Source organism: Phocoena sinus, chromosome 16 (assembly GCF_008692025.1).
Source record: "Phocoena sinus isolate mPhoSin1 chromosome 16, mPhoSin1.pri, whole genome shotgun sequence".
Lineage (NCBI taxonomy): Eukaryota > Metazoa > Chordata > Mammalia > Artiodactyla > Phocoenidae > Phocoena > Phocoena sinus.
In genome coordinates this window covers 55,356,200-55,365,935 of record NC_045778.1, presented here as the reverse complement: position 1 = coordinate 55,365,935, position 9,736 = coordinate 55,356,200, and positions in this window count along the sequence as shown.

Here is a 9,736-nt window from a genome sequence, read left to right as displayed (position 1 = left end):
GGTTCATCCAGGGGATTTGTTAGGACACACATGGCTGGGCCTCACCAGAGTTTCTGATTCAGGAGGCCTAGGGTCGGGCCTGGTAATTGGCACTTCTACCAAGTGCTCAGGTGATGTTGAAGCTGTTGATCTGAGGACCACACTTTGAGAACCACTGCCTTTCAGGGTTTGGAATTGGTTCCTGCTGCCCTAATTTTGGGTCAGAGGAGCCTGAGGCAGATCCCTGGTTACTTCACATCTGCCTCCAAATCTTGTCTTTTTGCAGACGGTTTTAAGCAGCTGATAGAGAAGTTACCCGGCAGGGCTGGTGGCCAGGCTCTCTGGCTGCTGAGCTAAAGGAGGAAGGGCCATTTTGTGGGGTCGTGATAGAAGGGCTTCAAGGGACTCCTGGCATCAGAATCACCGTGGCTCGAGTCCCCCCTCCTCTTCCCTGGCTCAGGCCCTCTATCCCCTTTATTTCAGTGCTTTGTGTCCTTTGCAAGGTCACAAGACTGTGAGAATCTGATGAAAGCAATAAATTCCTCTCCCTAGAAAAGCTTACATACAGATAATTTTGCATCAGGGGACATCAGAGATACCCCCAAGGCCCGCCAAAGATCTCAGGTTGAGGACCATGCTAACTCAGTGATTCTTAACCTTCGATACCCAATAAAATGTCACCTGGGAAATTAGAAAATAGAGATGCCCTGAAACGCCCCCCTGCCCCCACCACTGCAGAGATTCTGATACAGTGAGTCTGGGCTAGACTGAGGCATGGGTCTTTTTTAACGTGCAGCCAGGTTGAAACGCTGCAACTTGCCTCCTTGCTTTGACCTAGCCCTTCCTCCCCTTTCTACGCTGCCTGTACCTGTGGCATCTCCAGGCCTTCTGCTCAGTGGGGCTCCTGGACAGGCCTGAGCCCCTGTTGCTGCCACGATGATTATGGGTGGATGGGGTGACTTGGTGTCTGTCCAGGGTCACCTCTTCTCAACTGTCATCCTCACAAGGGTTCACGGCCAATCTCGAGGCTGTGTCCCGTCTCTTCTCTGCGAGGGCATCTGGAACAGCGAACTCCATCCTTCCCACTTGGGAACGTCTGTATGCACCATTAACTGGGCCGCTCCTTCCCACTTAGATTCAGATCAGCAAGAGGAGCTGCTACTTTGTCCTGTCGTCAGAAACAATCAAGATGAAAAAGTATCTCAAGCAACCACATGGAAATGTTGGCTTCAGCACAGGGTGTCCACACGCCTGTGAGAGCCCCAGCGCCTGTGGTAGCATGGCAGGAGGACGCTCTGAGATTTCCAGAAGGCGGGGCTCTATCACCAATACCTGGAGACAGCATAGGCGACTGTCACTGATTAAGTGAAATGCTTAAATAGACCGATCACAGTCTAATTATCGCCCATCGCTGGCCCGAGGTATCCTCTGAAGTTATAAAAAACAGTCTGTGGCTTCTCCTTACTCCTTCTGAGGGACTGAGCAGGAGTAAAGATTGGGGGAGGGGAATCAGGGTGGGAAGAGGAACAGGGGGCTGGCTCTTGCCCCTGGCCTGGGCAGCTGGGGTTTCTGCCCGCCTAGCGCCCTTTCCCCTTTGTGGTATCAGCACTCCAGTTTCCCTTTGAGGAACTACCCGCTCCTTCCATTCCAGGATGCCTTGGTAACACTGTCGAAGCGCTCCCTTCCCACCCCACCCCCTTGCCCCTGAGCAAGCTCTGGCACAGAACAGCATCAGCCCCAATCAGACCTTCTCGGGTTGAATTTAAACTTGAGTGAGACGACCTGAGGCCATTCCACGGGCAGCAGCCGGAGTCAACTGCCCTTTCGTTCCTGCTAATAACCAGGTTCCCTGAAGCTGTTAACCTGCCTTTAACCAGCCTGCGTTATTTAGCTTTTCCTGTTTCTTTCCCGTAAGTCCCTTTCTTGTTTAAGTTAGCGGAAGTTGGTGTCTATAGTCTGAAAGGTCAGAAGGATGACGGATAAGAGGCTGTATCCCATGTCTCTGTCAGGGCAGGGCCTGGGCGACTAAGCCACTTCAGGGTTACCGAAAGTGGGGTCACCGTGCAGGTCAGGGCCATATTGCCTCTGAGTCCTTGTGGGATTTTTTTTTTTATTCAAATGGAAAGTCACAAAAGTTATAATCATCCTCATCAGTTCACTGTCCCATGTAGTTAATTTTTTTCATCTTGATCTTTTGTCGGCACTTTTATGAATTCATCAGTTTTCCACTGGAGTTCTGAAAATGCTTATTCATTCAGTTCAGCAGTCTAGTCAGTTACCAGAAACCTGTACTTGTCAGAGTCTTTTCCATGAATTCCTTGAAGATGAAAACCTTTTATAGGAACATTTTTGCAGGTCAAGGCCATATTGAATGGGTACAAAAACCACAGATATGGCCAGCTGAGTCACATCAGGGATGAGGTCCATGAGGCCAGCAGACTACAGAGTGGCCACATCCCAGCAACCAGAGGTGACACAGCAATGGGGTAGCTGCTACATCTTTGGGGTACTTGGTCCTCTCACAGCAAAAGTTTTAGTCCGTGGCTGGTGTGCTAGCTTCCCATGGCTGCCGTAACAAATTACTACAAACTAGGTGGTTATAACAACAGAAATTTATTCTCTCACAGTCAGAGGCCAGAGGTCTGAAATCAAGGTGTCGGCAGGGCTACACTCCCTCTCAAGGATTCTCAGGAATCCTTCCTTGGCTCTTCCAGTTTCTGGCAGCTCTGGTTTCTTGACTTGCGGCAGCCTAACTCCAGTCTTTGACTTCATTTTCACATGGCCTTCTTCCCTGTCTGTGTGTCTCAAATCTCCCTTTCCTTTCTCTTATAAAGACACCAGTCATTGGATTTAGGGCCCACCCTAAATCCAGGATGATCTCATCTCTAGGTTTTTAACCTAATTGCATCTGCCAAGGTTCTTTTTCCAAACAAGGTCACTTTCATAGATTCAGGGAGTTAGGACTTGGATATATCTTACTTGGCCAATTTCACAGGATACAAGGTCAATATGTAAAACTTGATTGTATTTTTATATGCTAGCAAGGATCAAGTGGAAATTTAAAAAATTTTAAGTGCCATTTACAATAGTACCAAAATGTGGAATACTTAGGCATAAATCTAACAAATGTATGCTATATGTGGGATCTTTATGCCAAAAAGTATAAATTACTGATTAAATAAAAGGAGAAAAATAAACGGAGACCTATACCGTGTTCATGGATTAGAAGGCCCAATTTTCTTAAAATACCACTTCTCCTTACCGACTTATAAATTCAGCACAATCCCAGTCAAAATTCTGGCAGACTTTTTTTGGTAGAAATTGACAAGCTGATGCTAAAATGTATACGGAAAGGCTAAGGAATTAGAATAAGTAAAACAATTTTGAAAAAGAACCAAGTTGGAAGAGTCACTATCCGTTGTAAGACTTACTCTAAAGCGATGACAACACAGTGTGATATTGGTGAAAGAATAGGCCAGAGGCCAGGGAAACAGGATAGAGTACAGGGAACACAGCACAGCCCCGTCCGGGAGAGGCGTTTCCTCACTCTGTGGGCAGGTAGCACCATTGAGAGGCGGCATAGCTTACAGTCTGCTTTATGAGCGCATGTTGCCCACACCTTGAAAACTCCTAGACATAAACTGAGTGAGATTGGTTGGAGGGGGGCGGTGGGTGCTGAATGTGTTACCGGAATAATAGAGAGAAGAATCTGGAAAATATGGCCTTTACCGTTACTGTGACCCCAGTAGTACCCTGGAGCCTGGGAAATTGGGTTAAGTTTACTTTTCTGGATTTCCCAAAGTGGCTACATAAATAATAGGTGCTTAGCAAATATCACTGAACAAATAAGTAAATGAACCATCTGATCCACATAAACAGATTGCACTGGCTGATGGAATTCACATAACTCACATAAGGATATAAATATAATTCATGACTTATATTGAGGGCAGGAACTGGGTCTTTATGCCTTTGTGTCTGCCCCTTGCCTGTGCCTAGCAATGTGTTCTCTGTGCAAATATGACAGATCCATGCCTAATATTTCGTACAGGATAACGCTCCCATCTCAATGAAACATTCAATTAGCTCCGGTTTACAGATCCTTGCCCAAAGCATAAGGCGTTAACACCAAACTCCCGTCACACCACCTCACCACAGTGACAGTAATTCAAAGAGGGCTGGTGGGCAGAATCATATGCTCATTAATTGGTAATGAGGAGAGGAAATTATTTCCCCTAAGAAGTTAAGTTTCTGCTGATATCTTGGTGGAATTCCTTCTCTCCCACCGTGTTTACTAGCACTCAGTGCTAAAAGGAGACATTATTTATCTACATTTTTTCTGGATAGTTCAGTCAACACTTTAGGGGTCAAGCTGTCCTAGGAAGAGTGGTTTTCAGTTAATGGCTAGGAAATGAAGCTTTTGTTGTACTTTCTGGGCAGTTTCCTTTGTGAACAAATCAACAACCTTGTAACTGTTTAACTCCTCTCTGGCCACTGGTGTATCCAGAATGGTCCAGGACTAAGAATTATTCCTGCAACTCAGGATTCACTGTGCATTATGAAAGCCAAGACCTACAAGGGGAAGGAGAGGGCATTTGCACGGGGCTCCAGGCCCCTCTGCCTGCCCAGAGCTGATGGACGGCAATGACACCTGTTGGCCAACCCCATTCAGTCTTATGTTCACCACGGCGTAGATTTTTGTGGGGTTAGAGAGATGTTGAACTTCCTGTCATGGAGGAAGATTCTGCCAGAATCTAGATGCTGGCCTGACCTCCCACTCCTGGCCCAGCACACATAGGGCCTCCTAAGGACAATAACAAGGAATCCACCACCACACACGCCAATGATGTGCTCCTCAGGGACACGGAGGTTCTGGCAGAACGCTACATAGGACAGACGATATGGCCCTCCCACCCCACCATGAAGGGACTGAAATCCCTTTGGGAATAACTGCGATATAGAAGACTGTGACCCTCAAAAATCAGCCCGTCGTACAGGAGGGGGTCCTTCATAATGCAGGAGGGACGCCGAGAGGGCTGACCCACCAGACAGGTCTGAGACTCCTAGGAACATGGCATCCACAGGGCCCCAGACTCCGTCAGGCAAACCTTTTCTGAGGGTGTGGTCTAGAGGTGGTTCTCAAATGTTAGCAGGCATTAGAATTATCTGAAGGACTTGTTAAAACACAGATGTTGGGCCGCATCCAGGGAGCTCCTCATGGAGTGGGTCTGGGGTGGGGCCTGATAACTGGCGTCTCTAACAGGTACCCAGGTGACGCTGATGTTGCTGGTCTGGGACCACACTCGGAGCGCTGCCGGGCTGGAGTTGAGATTGCCAGCCTGCTTCCTGCCCTGTCTGGTGTTGTCTGAACAGGCCCATCAGATTAGCCCTGCCTTCTGGTGCGGCTTGTCTCTCACCCCTAGATCCCCAGACTCGCTGGTTGGGCCTTTGACTGCCCTGATGCCCGTGGCTCCCCGTGTCACCTCTGGCTCTCGGCCCCATCTTGGCTTAGCTCCTGCTTCACCCAGGGATTTCCCTTGACCTCTATCGTGGCAGGTCCCACCCTCTGCCCTGGGGCAGGCCTGGTCAGGGAAATTCCCCACGGGACAGCTCCTTGCTGCCCCCTCCTGGCTCCTGGAAGCTGAACATTGGCTGGTGCGTGGAAAATTAACCCTTCATCGTAGTCTGTCAGTCCCAGCCTTGATCTTACATCCTAGCTGGGGAGATAAAACCAATTCTTCACAAAGAACCTTAAAAACGTGTGCAAAGCTCTAGATCAACAGAGTCAAATGCAACAGAATACAAAACCGTGTTTAGGTTGCGTGTACCTCTCTCTGATCTATAGCTCTGTTCCAGAACTCATTCACATTTCTCACTGACGGCCTCAATTAATTCCAGAGATAATCCACAAACGGTCGATCTGGGGCTGTGAGTGGTAACTAATACTTTCGTCTTCAGTTTGGCTCAGCCCCCAAGTAGTCAACGATCTTGCCAAAGGGGCCAAGAAGAGGCAAGGCCCTGGGTAAGGGAGTGTTGTGCAAACTGCGAGGTTCCCGGTCTAGCCCACTAAGGCCAGCTGACCTCATCTGCCACAGGAAACCTGGAGAAGCAATGAGGTTACTGTATGAGTCATTTTAAGAGATCCAGGAAAATAGCACGGAATAAGAAATGGTTTTTAATTTAACTTGTCTGGTGTCACTTGAGGAAAAAGGGGTTCAATTACTGGCGGGTGAGGTCAGCGTAGTAGACTTGCGTGAGATTCTGAAGGTACCTCGGGGGCTTCGGGACTGTGGCACTGAGTCTTCATTGCATCTCATTTCCCCCAGAACTTATGACTTTCATTCACCTGAGTAGAAGCACGTCCAGGCACTGTGCCCATGTTTAGCTGCTGAGACAGGGAAACCTGGGGTTTGCAGGTGGAACTGGGGGGGAAGAAGGAGAACGGGATGGGGGCATATTCTTAAGGGGCCTGGAGAAGACCCATCCCAGGCCCTTGGCAATGAGAGCGTGGAGTCCTAACCACTGGACCGCCAGGGAATTCCCTGGGGGAGAGTTTAGAGAGGGGTGTGTGGCTGAAAGGGAAGAGGCAGGGAGAGAAAAGGAAAGGGGGGAGCAGGGCGTGGGGAGGGGTCTAGAGGGAAAGGGAGGGAATGATGATGGGTGGGGAGGAGGACGATGATGAGGATGAGAGCCTTCCTCAGCCTAGGACTTAACCTGAGACACGAGGTAATGAGCTGAGAGCACGCATCTTCCTGGGGAGGGAGGTGGCAGAAAAAAGGCTATGGGGCAAAGATGAGGGAAAACTATTGGTATCAAATCAGATGAACAGCCAAACATCTGTGGGAACTCAGGGCCTTTGTGCTGGGGATGCAGAGGTGGAGGTGGAAACGGGGGAGTCTCAGTCGGGCTCTTGCCTTTTAGCAGTTTACTGGTTACTAAGATCCCCCCTGTCCTCGCCCCAGCTCCCCGCCTTTCCCAGGCCCTACCCCCTCCCACCAAAAGATATGAATCCGTGAAGAGTTATACCAGCTCAAGATAGTACCGGAAAGATTAAGGTTCCTACAGCCCAGCTCTAATCAAACCCGCCCCCAGCCCTCCTGGGAAAGCTTCCATGGCCCCATACCTGCCGAGGTAGGGCGGGGCCCACACCTGGCTCTGGGGCTGGATGGCGCAAGGCTTTCTTTTTATTTATTTATTTTTGGCTGTGTTGGGTCTTCGTTTCTGCGCGCGGGCTTTCTCTAGTTGCGGCGAGCCGGGCCCACTCTTCATCGCGGTGCGCGGGCCTCTCACTGTCGTGGCCTCTCTCGTTGCGGAGCACAGGCTCCAGACGCGCAGGCTCAGTAGTTGTGGCTCACGGGACCAGTTGCTCCGCAGCATGTGGCATCTTCTGGGACCAGGGCTCGAACCCATGCCCCCTGCCGCGGCAGGCAGATTCTCAGCCGCTGCGCCACCAGGGAAGCCCGGCCCGAGGCTTTCTAAGCAGAGCTTGAGTGACTTGATACCCCATCCGCAGCCCCAGAGCCCACCTCGAAGCCACATCCCCGCCTCCTCATGGCACCTCCTCCCCCCCGCCCCTAAGACGGTCCTTAGACTGGGCAAGGACTCCCTGCTTCAGGAGGCATCACTGTGGCCCTTGTCCAATCATGGTCCCCCAGAGGACGTGGCGTTCACAGGGCCAGGGGACGTGCCCACTGGAGCCCACACCCAAGTTCTAAACCCAGGCTCGGGGAATTCTTGCCCAAGAGGCCCGAGCCAGCCCCCAGCCCTTCCTCCTGAGGGTAGACTTCACCCAGGCTGTGCGCCCAGGCTCAGGGGGCCAAAGGGCCACGGTTGCAGAGGTCTGGACAGGGCCTGGTGTGCTCATGTTTCTGTCACAGCAGAAGGACCCTTGCCATGTGGGATGGAGCAGAGGGTGGGAGAGGGAGGCAGGTGGGCCAGGCTGGGGATCAGGGCCAGGGGTAGATACTCCCTGTAATAACATGTTTGACACAGTACCCCAAGAAGTAGAAAGTTCTGGATTCACACCTGGCCTATTCCAGGGCTTTCCAAAGGTGTATTTGTCAAGGCAGGAGGACAGACCATGTTTTATTTGACAGTGAGTGAGTTTGATTTTTAACTCTTAGATACATGGACATACGGTATGAGGCCCTCTTTGACTCATGCCCAAGCCCTGCAAATGTTATTGAGTAACAGAGATTTCTCGGAAGTTTTCAGAGGAACAGGGAGGAAGACGACATTCCATATCACAAAGCAAAGCTTGCTAACGTTTCCACTGAGCCAGCTCTTCCCTCACATGTCCTCCCCTTACCCAGCAGACCGTTCGCTCCTGTCTCCCCAGGGCCCATCTCCTTGGTGAGCCTCTCCAGCCTGGCTAGATCCACCTCCTCGCTCCCCCATCCCTAAGATTTCTTAAGGTCCCCTCAGCTCCCACTCCCCAAACCCCACTCTAAACACAAGCCTAATAAACAGCTCTCAGCAAAGGGAAAACCTGTCCTCTGTTGAAATGGTCTCTCCTCCTTCATCTGTCCTGCTTTTTGTTATCACGGTCTGCTCTCCACCACTGCTGTGTCTTCGAGCCATCTCGCCCACTAGGCGGGGAGCAGAGACTGTGTCTTGTTCAGCTCCGTGACTCGGCCAGCGCCTTATATTTTGAGACCATTTATGCAAGGTTTCATGGACGAATTCGTGGAGAAGTTAGAATTGGAGTTAGGCCTGGAGAACAGGTAGAAGGTGGAAAATGAAGTCAGGAGAAGAAAGGAACAGAGGGGACAGGAGAAGCAACAGTGGAGTCACTGTATCCTGTGGGCAACAGCGAGCCACTGAAGATTCTTGAGCTAGGGCATAACAACACATTAGGAAGATCCATCCGCGCAGGATTTACTGAAGTCAGGGTCAGCCGAGATGCAGGGAAGAGAGGAGAGCAGTTTGGCCCTGGGATGTCAGAGGGCAGGAGTGCAAAGGCAGGACAAATGGATGCTGGAGGCCGTACACTGGCCTCAGCAAAATGGCTTGCCTGATGCCACATGGCTCAGTCAGTTAGAACTAGAATTCAGGTCCCCAATTCCCAAGATGCACAATTTCTTCCATACTGAGTCTCAAGGGAGGTGGGGCTGAGTCCCAAAGGCTGCTGAGGAGGAAGTTTTGCCCAGTGGGCATGGCACTGGGTACTCTAGCCAGGTTCTCCCCGGGCGGCTGCTGGCAACGTGTGAGATCACAGCTTTGTGCAGGAGATTCGGGCCTTCCCACTTGGAAGGAAAGGCCAGGCTCTGATTTGGGCGGGGGTGAGGAACACCCCATGGGGAAGGGATTCGTATTAGCTACTGTTTAATCTCTCAGCTCCTCACTCAGAGGGGTGGGCAGATGGCAAAGCTTACACCTGGGGCCCTGGGGGACTGGGTGAGGGGTGAGGGGACATGGGAAATTCCTGACATCTGTAAAGTGCTCCATGACTTTCAAAGCTTTATTCATGACCACCCCACGTTCCCACCTCTCTAGCTAGTGAATCACAGCCACCCTCCAAGGCTCTTCTTCCATGAAGGCTTCAGTCCTCACACTTCCCTCCTCTGTAACCTCACAGCCCTGTGCTTAGGCTCCAATCTACCACTTGCTACCCTCTGCCGATAGGAGCTGTGTGACTTTGGCCAACTCACTTAACCTCTCTGTGCCCCAAGTTCATCATTAGTAAAAGGAGGGTAATGAAAGTATTGTCCACAGGGATTTTAAGATTAAATAAGATGATCCATAGAACAACAGCTCC